This window comes from Sorex fumeus, unplaced genomic scaffold (assembly GCF_029834395.1).
Source record: "Sorex fumeus unplaced genomic scaffold, SorFum_2.1 ptg000034l, whole genome shotgun sequence".
NCBI classification, from domain to species: domain Eukaryota; kingdom Metazoa; phylum Chordata; class Mammalia; order Eulipotyphla; family Soricidae; genus Sorex; species Sorex fumeus.
Window position 1 is genome coordinate 12,986,683 of NW_026606091.1, and position 14,256 is coordinate 13,000,938.

At 36.1% G+C, this 14,256-nt stretch overlaps 1 non-coding gene across 1 annotated transcript; it reads right to left on the minus strand.

Annotated features, from left to right (window-relative positions):
* Positions 1 to 6,765: 6,765 nt before the first annotated feature.
* LOC130026758 (U1 spliceosomal RNA) lies at positions 6,766 to 6,924 on the minus strand. The gene has a single exon (XR_008792938.1). It is a non-coding gene; the product is annotated as a U1 spliceosomal RNA (small nuclear RNA).
* Between the last annotated feature and the right edge of the window lie 7,332 nt (positions 6,925 to 14,256).

A 14,256-nucleotide genomic window follows, 5' to 3' on the forward strand; every position in this document is an offset into this window, starting at 1 on the left:
ACTGTGTAAGGTCAGATCCTTCTAGGACTCTGAACTTGTATTGCAAGCTTATATTGCCTTTCTCCTCTCCTTATGTCTTTTGAATAGTTTACTTTAAAGTAATGTCCTTTTGGTATAAACACAGGAAGACAGTTAATATCATGCTTTTGTAACTTGGGATTTAATTGGCTTCGAATATTATTTACTCCCTGGCATCTGCTTTCTCAACTTAAGCCTCAGTTGCCCTTAGTTCCTACCACTAAGAGAGTATGGTCATAGACAAACGCTGTCATGATCCAAAAGTAATGATGAGATTAGGATCCTGCTAGGAATAGGAAAGACTAATTTGGCCTGAGCACTCTAGTCTGAGATTGAGATGATCCCATGAGAAGCAATACTATAATCTTAATGTATCTCTTACTGTGTTAATATAAAATTATTAATATTATGAATGCTTATATGTTTGTTGGACAAGGAGAGAAGCACACCGAAGGGATTCTGCTCTAGGGTGGGTCGTCCTGCTAAATGAGAATCTGTCCTCAAACAGCTTTCCCTGAGGGAAAGAACTTTACCCCTATTGATTGTGACCATACCTATTTGTAAGAGCCAGCCCCTCATGCTTTGGGATTTAACTAGGCTGCAAGAGGCAGCTGGGGGATCCAGAGCCAGAGCCAGAAGGAGAAAAGGAATCCAGAGTGAGAAAGAATAAGGTAGCATGGAGGAGGAAGAAGGAGGAGGAGAATCAGAGGAAAATGGAGTTAGGAATGGAATAAACTACAACTGACACCAACCAGCCTGGCCCTCATTTCCTTCTTTCGTCCTCCCTTTGCCATCAGCTACCCCAGGGTGGGAGAGGTGGCATGAGACTATCGAACGTGGACTGTGGGAGAGATAGAGCGTCGTGCCCCTTTTAGATGACATATTTTAGACAATATTGTTCAATAATGTAGTTGAAAGAAATATTTATTAAGACAATATTAAAAGAAATATGTATATATTTATGTTTCCTTATTATCCAAAGATAAGTTTTGTGTGTCAAAGTAATGGACATTTTGAAATTTAGTTGATAAGGTTTTGAATTATGTTACAAAAGTGAAGGGTAATATTTTCCAATATAAAATTTAATTTCCTAAATTAGAATTTTCTTTGCTTTAAACTTCAGTATATTTCAACATGTTACTGCATAATCTAATATTAGTATTTGTATATTTTATCACTTAATTTTTATACTTTTTATTTACACTTAAGTGATTTTTGTTACTAAAGATTTAGCTATAGATTCATTAAAACATAACATTATATAGATAGTTCTCTGAAGCTAACTTTATTTCTTTCTATGTCACCTTAATACTAGTGAAATTTATTTCAACTCCAAAGAATTTTACTGTGAGAATGATTTTTACCATAAATTGTATATCCATTTTTGTACCTAGCATTGTTATCTCTGTCCCCAGATTTTTAGTACTTGAACATTATTTTTCTATTAGACACATTTCCTAAATTTTTAATATATGTGTTTTTGAGAGTAAAGAATTTTGAGTTACAGGGTTCATAAAAAATTAAATTTCCAAGATATCTTTCAATTTATTTCTACTATTGTACTTGTTTGTGTTATGTTATAGTTGATCCATCATTCTATCTCATTTAACACTACTCTAGTTAAGGTGCAGTGGAATAAGCGTAAGTACGTTGCCACAATATTCTTCTGTCATGTTATCTCATCTTTCTATCAAAATGGAATATAATTTTCATGTCCTTTAATCAGTTCTGATCTTGTAAGTTCCTAAACTTAAGTGGAATTTTTTTAAAAATTTTTTTTATTAGTGAAACACCATGAGGTACAGTTGTAGATTTACAATTTTTTGTGCTTGGGTTTGATTACTTAAGTGGAATTTTATGGCTAGGTTACAGAATGAATCTTTTGGGATATTATCACTTTAGACATTATCAGATCCCAATACCAGGTTCTGAGAATCCCAAGCCATAAGGAAGTGCCATCTGTAAACATTCTAGAGATAGTTTCTACTGAGTTCCTTTCCAAAGTCCCAATCAGTTGGCTGCTATCCATGTATGAACCATCTGTGATATCCAATCATGTCAAACCTTCACAAAACTCTTGCCCATTCACTATCACCACATGAGAGAACTCAACAATACCCGTTAGTGAAAGTAATAAATTGTGAAGTAATAAATTCCTCTTTGAAACCACTAATATTTAGAGTAGTTTTGTGGTAATGGATAACGACTTTATTCCAAGTCTCTATATATAATATTTATAATTTTATATAATTTTATAATTTATAATTTTATATATAATTATATATAATATTTATAATTTATAATTCCAAGTCTCTATATATAATGTTTATAATTTGGGCTGGAACGATAGCACAGCGGGTAGGGCGTCTGCCTTGCACGCAGCCAACTGGCCGACCCGAGTTCGATTCCTCCACCCCTCTCGGAGAGCCCGGCAAGCTACCAAGAGTATTCGATATGCCAGACACAGTAACAACAAAGTCTCCAAAGGAGACGTCACTGGGCCCGTTCGAGCAAATCGATGATCAACAGGAGGGCCTTTAATCTTTAATCTTTAATCATTAATATATAATATGGCATATTACACACACTCAATATTCCTTTAAGTTAACATATTAGTGGTTTGGGTTTTTGGGGGGCTGGCCACCCACAATACTCCAGGGTTACTTCTGTCTCTGCAATCAGGAATTACTCCTGGCAGTGCTGAGGAGACTTTATGAGGTGCTGGAGATCAAACCCAGGTTGGCTACATGTAAGGCAAGCACTCCACCCACTGTATAATCACTCTGCTCCCTAGATTGACACTTAAAATAAATTTTAATACCCAAATCTTTAATCTGCCTGTAGTTTATCTTTACGTATGATGAATTAAAAGATCTGATTTTTATGTCCTTCATAAGGATTAATGACACAAACTAAGTTTCTTATGAAACTTGCTATTTTTAATGTCAAATAGTCATTGTTTCCAGAATCTCTTAACCTGATTTTGGTTTATTGTTCCATTGACATATAAAATTGAACAAAAACAACAAAATAAACCCAAGTAGATTTCACAAATGTAATTTATTGTACATAAAGCTCTCAAGATTTGTCTTTATTAATTGAGCAAATATATCATTAGTCACAGGGAATGAATGGTTAAATATTATCTCTTAAAAGTCATATAAATAGATTCAATTTTCATGAACACAAATTTACTGGAAATTTTCTTCTCTTTAAAGAAAATTTGATTAATATGTTATTAGTATCAAATTGCACCATTTTGTAAAAATGAAATAAAATCATTATACTAAATTACTAAATATTAGATATGAATATTAATTTGCTCGAGCGGGCCCAGTAATGTCTCCATTGGAGACTTTGTTGTTACTGTGTTTGGCATATCGAATACATCTTTTTAGTAAATGGCATCTCTCTTAACCCACGAAAATAAAGGTAGAAATTTATGAGAAAATGTATTGGCTCTGAATCTATGCTCTTTTATCTTATGCTTATTTGAAAAAGACCCTTGTAGTTTCATAAAGACTTAGATGTAAAATTTCTTACTTTATACACCAGTGGTTTTAGAACTGTTTGTTGAAAAGACTTCTTTGTCCATCAATTGCTTTGTTCCTTTGTTAATGAACATTTGACTGTGTTTGGGTGGTTCTATTTCTGGGTTCATTGATCAGTTCTTTTGCCAGTGCCATACTATCTTGATTACTGCACTTGTAGCTATTAATGGTGAGTAAGGTCAGTCTTTTGACATTGTTCCTACCTTTCAGTATTGTGTGACCTATTATCTTCTCTTGTGAAGTTAGTAAAAAAGTTTGATGATAACTATAAAATCATAATTTTGATTAGAACACATTGATACTATCAAATTATAAATATCAAACATCTTGACAATATTAAATGTGTCACAGTATATTTCCATTTATTTAAATACTTTAACTTCTATGATCAGAATTTTATATTTTCTTCAAGTAGAATAAATAATATTTTCTTAGAACTTATACATGAGAATTTTACATTTTTGGTAGTAATTTGCTTTACTGTCTTTTATTTCAAATTTTGATTTTTTATTGCTAGTTCTTATAAGAAAGCATTTATCTATTTAAAATTAAACTCTACCTTATAAACTTGCTGTAATCACCTAATAGTTTAAGGAAGTTTATAAGTATTCATTCTCTTATTTCTAAATTTCTAAGGAGAAATCATATTATCTTCTTTGTAAAGATAATTTCAATACTTCTTTCTAATGTGTGTTATATTCATTTATATTACTCATCTTACCCTGCTAGCCAGGGCTTCTAGATTAATTTTTAAAAGTAGTGATGAGGGTGAGAGGAGAAATCTGTATCTGTTCTTGATCTTAACATGAAAACACCTGATTTCTCACCAATAAATATAATGCCTGATACCAATGTCATATAGATGCTCTTTATTAAATTGATGAAGTTATATTCTATTTCTAACTCACTGATTACTTTTGTTGTGAGTAGGTGTTGGGTTTGCAATATGATATTTCTCCATATAATTATATTAAATATTATTTTCCTTATCAGTCTGTTTACTTGATGTATTATATGGATTTATTTTGAAATGTTGAAGCATTCCTATATGTTTGGAATAAATCTCACCTCCTTGTGTATTTGTTAATTTATTGTTCTTTTTTTTATTGTATCTGCAGATTGTGTTTGGTAATGGCAACATCTGGAGGACATTCAGTCTTCTAGCCCTTATACAAGGCTAGAAGAAATTAAATAATTTCTCATTTATAATGTTTTCTTAAATTTCTGTTTATCAATATCATAGTTTTTAAAATTTATGTTTTTATCACCCTGGTTGAAACTGGAGCGATAGTACAGCAAGTAGGGCATTTGCCTTGCACATGGCCGACCCGGGTTTGATTTCTCCATCCCCTCAGAGATCCTGGCAAGCTACCGAGAGTATCCAGCCCACATGGCAAAGCCTGGCAAGCTACCTGTGACATATTCAATATGCCAAAAACAATAACAATAAAGTCTCACAATTTGTTGTGAGATGTTACTGGTACCAGCTCAAGCAAATCGTTGAACAATGGGAGGACAGTGCTACAGTGCAGTGCTATCTCCCTGGTTAAATTTATTATTAGGTATTTTATTTTTAATGCAGTTACAAATGCATTAAAATAAATTTTTAATAAATTTCTTATTTTATCTTCCTATAATTTTATTGCTTCTATATATACATCAGTTACATATATACATCACTTACATCTATATATATGCAGCAAATATTTGTATATTGATTTTTTACCTTGCAATTTTACTCAATTCACTTAATCTGATAGGATTTTTTGGTATGAGGGTTTTCCTTTTGACTTAATTTTGTGTCAGTTCTAAATAGAATTTTACATATTCCTTCTATACTTAGATACTTTTAGCATCATTTTTTTGCCTTAATTAGGATTCCAGTACTATGTTAAATAAAAGGACCCCAGGGTATGGTGCCACCAGCAGGTCAATCTATACCTGTGAGGCAAGTGCATCAGCAACCTGATGGTGCCTTCAGACTTTGAGATACCCGAGATACCCCAAAATTGCTATTGTGCCTTTGGCCAGACTCAACAACTTGGAGAAAGTAAACGGCCAAAATTTAGATATGTAAGAGACACACCAACAAACCACCTCTAGCTCAGCTATATAATTGGAGGCAAGGCCTACTGTTCCTGATCAAACTGCTTAATAGCCATGATCCCAGAGACTCAGAAACATACCTCGGAACCCAGCAGCTTTTGGCAGAAATGCATCTGGTCCCCACACTAGGTTACTGGCGCTGGGCCATCCCAGGTGGGAATAGGTTTCATGCCTTGGCCTGTTCCCCATGGCAGCTCAGTGTCCACCATCCTCCAGAGGCCATTGGGCAGTCAGGTTTAGACCCACAGTCACGAGACTTGCGGGGCCTCATGGGATGGGGGTGGAGCTGGCCCTTTCCTCTCTGTCCCACTGAGATCCCGAGTCGCCATCCATGAATGACCTCTCTGGTTCCTGATCAACTCCTTAACGGCCATGATCCCAGAGACTCTCAGGAACAAATCTCAGAACCCAGGAAGTTTTGGTAGAAATCCCTCCAGATTTAATTGTTAAAATTTCAGAATTCCAAAATCACATGGCCACTACTGAGACCACGCAACATCATATGTTATTCATAATCAATAATAGAAAACAAACAGTCTATGATTGTCTTTTTGGCAGATCTGAGTGTTGAGGTAAAATCCCAAATAATAATGGTGGGTCTGGGGTTGAAATATTGAATGAAATCAAAGTAGAGAGAGAGTAATGTGGAAACTATCTGCCCGACAGGTAGTGGGAGTGTGTGGGATGGGGCATATACTGGGATTTTTGGTGGTGAAAAATGGGCATTGGTGAAGAGACAGGTGTTTCATCATTGTATGACTGAAACTTAAACCCAAAATCTTTGTAACTGTTCTCACAGTGATTCAATAGGTAAATTTATAAAAAAAAAATAAAAAAGGTAAGGTGGAGTTCATGTCCAATTATCAGCCTAATTAATGGCTGAATAAATAGCAATACTTCTACATTAAAAATAAATAAATAAATAAATAAATAAATAAGTGGGCCAAAAAGGAACAGTCTCTCAAGATTTATTCTACTAGAGGAAAAAATTTTAGTACAAATATATGATGATAATTATGTGATTGTCAAATACAAATTTTGTTATGTTGAGTTCTTTCAATATTCAGTTTGTTGAGAGTTTTTTTTTTTTTTTGAGAGAGCAGATCCCCCAACTACCACAAATTATGCAGTCGGGAGTTTTCACATTTGGGGAACTCACAGGGATCAGCACACTCGGAATGATATAGACAAACCTTACCCTGGGAAAACCACCTTCGTGATAATACTGTCTTCCCTGCCAGGTAAGTATTGTTGAGAGTTTTAATCATGATTGTATGTAGAATTTTGTAAAACCCTTTTTAAAAAAAATTATTAGTGAAACACCATGAGGTAGAGTTGTAGACTTACAAATTTTTGTGCTTCGGTTTCAATTATACAATGATCAAGTACCCATCTCTCCACCAGTGCCCATTTTCCACTACCACTGATCACAGTATCCCTCCCACCCCCCATCCCCTCCATCCCACCCTGCCGCTGTGGCAGGGCATTTCCTTTTGTTATCTCTCTCTTTTTGGGTGCTGTGGTTTGCAAAAGAGGCATTGAGTGGCAGTCATGTTTGGTCTATAGTCTACTTTCAGCATGCATCTCCCATCCTAGGAGGATTCTCCTAACACCCTTTATTTGGTGCTCCCTTTTCTATCTGAGCTGCCTTTTCCCCTAGCATGTGCAACTGGCCTCCAAGCCATGGAGTATACCTCCTGGTACTTATCTCAGCTATTCTTGGATGTTAGTCTCCTATTTTGTTACTTTATATTCCCCCAGATGAATGCAATCTTTCTATGTCTGTCCCTCTCTTTCTGACTCATTTCACTTAGCATGATACTTTCCATGTAGTAACACTTGTATGTAAATTTCATGACTTCATCTTTTCTAACAGCTACATAGTACTCCATTTTGTAGATGTACCAAAGTTTCTTTCACTAGTCATCTGTTCTCAGGCACTCGGGTTTTTTCCAGATTCTGGTTATTGTAAACAGTATTGCAGTGAACATACAAGTGCTGATGTCACTTCGACTATACTTTTTTGCCTCTCTGGGATATATTCCCAGGAGTGGTATTGCTGGGTCAAATGGGAGCTCAAATTCTAATATTTTGAGAATCATCCATACTGTTTTCCAAAAGGGCTGAACCAGTCGGCATTCGCACCAGCATTGAAGGAGGGTCCCTTTCTCGCCACATCCATGTCAGCATCAGTTGCTTTTGTTCTTTTTGATGTGGGCCAGTCTCTGTGGTGTGAGATGATATCTCATTGTTTTTTTTTTTTATCTGCATCTTCCTGGTGATTAATGATGTAGAGCATTTACTCATGTGCTGTTTTGCAACTCAGATTTCTTCTTTGAGAGATTCCCTGAGAACGACCGGATTTCACCCTTTGTAAAACCCTTTTTGTTTTATTCTTTTTTTTGTTTTGTTTTGGCGCCACAACCAGCAGTGCTCAGGGTTACTCCTGGCTCTGCACTCAGGAATGACTCCTGGCAGTGCTCAGAGGACCATATGGGATACTGAGGATTGAACCCAGGTGGGCTGCGTACAAGGCAAACACCCTACCCGCTGTGCTATTGCTTTGGCCCCTGTAAAACCCTTTTTCTGCTTCCATTGAAATGTCATTTGGTTTTATGCTTCATTCTATTAATGAATGATATTGCAAAAATTGAGTTACAGCTGTTGAACTGTATTGGAATCCCTGGAACAAGAACCACTCCATACAGGCTTAAGGCAGTGTTGAATTCAGTTTGCTAGTATTTTGGGGAGGTTTTTAAAATAGATTTTATGTATTTTATATGATTCATTTTTTTCTCCTTTCAGCATATCAGTGATTTTTATTCATAATTTCCATAAATTTTAAGCTATATATTTATAGTTGACATAATCTCACTTTCAAATAGACGCATGGGTAGTTTTACATCTTAAACACAAAAATGTATACCAAACCACCTTTTCACTTTGGATATTTCAAGATTTTTTTTACTGTAAATAGTGTCTTCACTGGGGCCCTCGGAACGGGGTGGCATGAGTTTCCCTCTCTTCCCTGAGCAGAGCCCCGGCAGCTGAAGACCTCTGGAACCCAGCCACAGCCATGCTTAAGGCCACTGTCCACATGCTCAGACGAGCCTCACGCATGAAGGAACCAGCAGAGGAACACAGGTGTGTGGGACCTGGGGCTGAGATCTCCAAGACTGCTCAGATTAGGACTGGGCCTCCTTTACCCAGATCCCCTATTTTCCAGTAGCTAGGCAGTTACACCCACAAGCTGCCCCCAGGGCCATGTAATCACATCAACGGCCAAGATCCAGAGACTATAAAACAAAGCTCCCAGAAGAGAGCGACACAGAGTCTCCTCTTATAGTCTAGGTTTCTGTTTTAGGGAAACCAGCAAGCTACCGAAAGTATCCTGCCCGCGTAGCAGAGACTGGCAAGCTCCGCGTGGTGTATTTGATATACCAAATACAGTAACAATAATGGGTCTCATTCCCCTAACCCTGAAAGGGCCTTCAATGCGGTACCGTTGGGAAGGACAAGTAAAACGAGGCTGATAAAATCTCAGGGCTAGTACGAATGGAGACATTACTGGTGCCTGCTCTAGCAAATCGATGAACAAAGGGATGACAGTGATACAGTGAATACTGTGGCAAGTGAGACATAATAATCTTTTTGAAATAGTGTATTGGGGCCATTGGGTCAATACTGAGAAGTGTAACTGCTATTCATATGGAAGCTCAATTTTTAGTTTTGTTGAGAAGTGTCATACTGTTTTCCAAAGAAGTTAAACCAGTCAATATTCCCACTAATAGATAAAGGTTCCTTTCCTCCCACATTTGTGCCAATATTGTTTTTTTTTTCTTCATCTTCTTTTTGATCTGTGCCAAACTCCTGGTGAGAAGTGAAATCATGTTCTTTTGAATTGCTATAGAATTGGAAGTACTTGCCACAGCAATTAGACATTAAAGTCTAATGTCTAATTAGATAGCAATTAGATACTAAGGACATTCAAAATAGAAAAAAAAGGAAAACTATCATTATTTGTAGGTGACATGATCTGATATTTAGAAAACCATAAAAATTTTTTTAAAAAATTAACTTCTAGAAAGAATCAATTTGGACATTAGGGCCAGAGCTGTAGTACAGGAGGTAGGGCATTTGTTTTTACACAGCTGACCCATTTTCAGTCCCTGGACCACATATGGTCCCCCAAGTCCCTCTAGAAATGATCCAACTGTAGTGGCAAGCTATAAAATTAACATAGAAAGGACAGTGAGTGAGGCATTTGCCTTGCTCATCGCCTGGCTCACCTGGATTCTATCCCTATCACCACATATGGTGCTGTCCACCCTGAGCACTGCCAGGATTAATCCTTGAGCATAGTATGGTGTGTGGTCGTACAACATAAAAGTCAAAAACTAGAAATCAGTGGCATTTCTATGTATAAAAGATGAGGTAGAAAATAATTTTAATCCCATTCACAGTTTTCATTTTTAAAAAAGTATCTGGAAATCAACATACGAGATAAAAGACTTATACAAAGAAAATTGTAAGTCACAGTTAAGATCACTGTATCACTGTCATCCCATTGTTCATTATTTACTTGAGCGGGCACCAGTAATGTCTCCATTCATCCCAGACCTGAGATTTTAGCAGTCTTTCCTTACTCATCTTTTCAACTCTCCTGTATTGGAGGCTCTTTCAGGGTCAGGGGAGTGAGACCCGCTATTGTTACTATTTTTGGCATATCGAATACACCATGGGTAGCTTGCCAGACTCTGCCATGCTCTGGTGAACACTTGAGCAAATCAGTGAACAATGGGAGGATATTATATACTGTAAAATATTATTTTATATGTAATTTATAGATTAAATATTTCTATATTAAAGTTATGTGTTTATATAAAATAAAATACATTCCCTGTCTATGGATTGAAAGGAACAATACGGTCAGAACTGTAATCCTAGCCAAATCTATATTGATTCAATTTAATTCCTATAGAAATACCAATAAATTATTTTAGGACAGGAGAATTTTATTTTCCTAGCTTTAAACTATGGCATAAAACTATGGTAATTAATACAGTGTGGTACGTTCATTATAGATAAAGTCTCAACCAATGGAACAGAATTGAAAACCCAAAGAAAGACTTTCCTGTACCTGAACAGCTAATCTTAAACAAAGGATCTAGGAATATAAAGTGGAGAATGAAAATCCCTTGAACAAATGATGCTGGGATAACTGGTTACTTGAATGAAAAATTTAAAAAGTCTCGGATCCTTTTCTCACATAAAATTAAATCCTAAATGGATTAAAGACCTTGATATCTGACCTGAATCTATAAATCGTATCAAAGAAAATATAAGCAGAATCATTTAGAAAATTGAATTTAGAGGTAATTTCTATGATACTGTGACATTGGCTAAGCAAAGTGAAACAAAAATAAACAATGTGACTACATCAAACTTATTTTCTGTACCACAAACGAAATGATGTCTAAGAAAAGAAAGAGATTTTATAGATTTGAATAAAATATTTACTAGCTACTTATCTGGCAAAGGCTTAATATTCAAAATATATAAACACCAAAACTTAACCAACTCATTGCTAACTGACCTGAATCTATAAATTGTATCAAGGAAAATAGGGAGAATTCTTTATGAAAATGTACCTAATTATCAAAAACTGGGGAGAAGTGGGATAAGGAGATAGCACAGAAGATAAAGTTCTTGCCTTGCACATACATGGATGGCCCTGGTTGGATCCTAAGGACTACATATAGTCTCTGGAGTACAATCAGATATAATCCCTGAGCAAAGAGCCAGGAGAAATCCTTAAATAGTATTCGTTGTAGCTCAAATCACCCTCCCCCACAAAAGAAAATAGAAGAGATAAACAGAAACTTCCTTAAAGAAGATATACAGGTATCGAATAGGTATATGAAAAATAAAAAGCATTCTTCATCACTATCACCAGGAAAATGAAAATTAAAACAACAGTGAGTTTTTAATCAATGCTCTATTAGGAGTTAGGCTGTTTTCAATCATTTTAATCTTTCTAGGAATTAGGCAGTAGGATTTCACTCTAGTAACTGGTATGAGAGGCCAAAATTTCCTCTGATATCTTTATTTTTGTATACTTTATTACCTTTGGACTCACTTAAAGATTTTTAAATTATGTCCAAGATGTTCTGTTTCTTTTTTTTATTCCATTTTTTAAGTTGTAAATAAATAGTCGTATGCTTCATAGTAATGAATTAGCAGCTGATAGCTAGTATTGCAAGTATTGTGGGGCTGGAGCGATAGCACAGCGGGTAGGGCGTTCGCCTTACAAGCGGCCAACATGGCCGACCCGAGTTCGATTCCTCCGCCCCTCTCGGAGAGCCCGGCAAGCTACCGAGAGTATTCGATATGCCAGACACAGTAACAACAAAGTCTCCAATGGAGACGTTACTGGGCCCGCTCGAGCAAATCGACGATCAACGGGAGGGCCTTTACCTTTGGGCTGGAGCGATAGCACAGCGGGTAGGGTGTTCGCCTTACAAGCGGCCAACATGGCCGACCCGAGTTCAATTCCTCCGCCCCTCTCGGAGAGCCTGGCAAGCTACCGAGAGTATTGGATATGCCAGACACAGTAACAACAAAGTCTCCAATGGAGATGTTACTGGGCCCGCTCGAGCAAATCGACGATCAACGGGAGGGCCTACATCAAAAAAATAAAAAAAAAATAAAAACAAACCTAAGAATAGTGGTTGATTTTTATTTTACTTACCTTTTTTTGGATGATTATGAAAATACCTTCTAACACTCTTATATACTAAATAAACCAGAATACTAATATAGTTTTAAAAACTTTTATTGATGTTGTATATGTGTGGCATTTATAATAAATAATGCAGATAGCTTACATTCAGTGTGCTCTTTCCCCGTATTTATTTGGCTTTAATAACATCTTGCATAACTATAGTACAATTTCAATACAGGAAATTAACATGCTGCAATTACTGATATGTTTCAAATATTCTCAGTCTTATTAACACTAGGGATAATAATTTACTGAGGATAATAATAATATTGAGAATAGCAATAATTTTTTATAATACAAGACTAAGTTGTGTTTGTGCAGGTGTATAGGTTTAGGTCTATTCTCTAGCCATAGCCAAGATAAGGAATACAACCGCTGATACTACAAAACTATATCAGTTTTCCTTTTATAACTGTACTCATTTTTCTCCATATGCTCCACTATTAACCCCCTGGAAACTACTGATTTATTTTCATTTGTAGCCCTTTTAAGTTGTTTGGGACATTCAATTTATGATAATTAATATTTTTACCATAGTTCACTAATAGTAAAATATTTTAATCAAATTATAACCTATACAAAAATATTATAAATTGCAAAATAAAATTTAATTGTGTTAATTTTTTTGAGTAATTTACTTCAAACTAGGATGCAATCTCACTCAAGTCTCCTGAGAAAGAATTCTTTTTTTTTTTTTTCTTTTTGGGTCACACCCAGCGATGCTCAGGGGTTACTCCTGGCTCTGCACTCAGGAAGTACTCCTGGCGCTTCTGTCTCCATTGTGAGACTTTGCTGTCACTGTGTTTCAGGAGACCATATAGGATTCTGGGATTCGAGCCCAGGTGGGCCACATGCAAGGCAAACGCCCTACCCGCTGTGCTATTGCTCCAGCCCCGAGAAAGAATTCTTTTTTTTTTTTTAAATTTTTTTTATTAGTGAAACACCATGAGGTACATTTATAGACTTATAAATTTTTGTGCTTGGGTTTTAGTTATACAATGATCAAGTACCCATCCCTCCACTGGTGCCCATCCTCCACTACCACGGGTCCCAGCATGCCTCCCACCCCCCATCCCCCCGTCCCACCCTGCCTCTGTGGCAGGGCATTCCCCTTTGTTCTCTCTCCTTTTGGGTACTGTGTTTTGCAAGAGAGGCATTGAGTGGCAATCATGTTTGGTCTATAGACTACTTTTAGCATGCTTCTTCCACCCTGGGAGGGTCCTCACAAGACCCTTTATTTGGTGCTATCTTCTCTATCTGAGCTTCCTTTTCACCTACACGTGTGGCTGGCCTTCAAGTCATGGAGCAAAATTCCTGGTACTAATCTCAGTCATTCCTGGGTGTTAGTCTCCCATTTTGTTGCTTTATGTTCCCCAGATGAATGCAATCCGAGAAAGAATTCTTAATATGAGAGTAAGCTGACACATTTTTTGTGCTAAAATTCCATCTATATTAGTGAATAAAGAATTTTAGTCATCACACAAAAAATTAGCAACTAATGTCAAAGTGGAGTTTTCTTCTACCTTCAATAGGTGTGCACGTTCTCTCTTCTAAAAATGAATCAAGGTGAGAGTCTTTGAAATAAATAAATCCTTGACTGAAAGATTCAGAGACAATCAGGGTACAAATGGAATCTTTTGGAATTGGCACTAGTACTCTCTTTATTGAAATTATAATTTTAATATGCATAAAGTTATATATATTATAACTTTTAAATTTTATGCAAAGTTATATTGTTCCTTCTCTGATTTTCTTTATATGTTTAATTTATATATATTTATACTTATATTTATATTT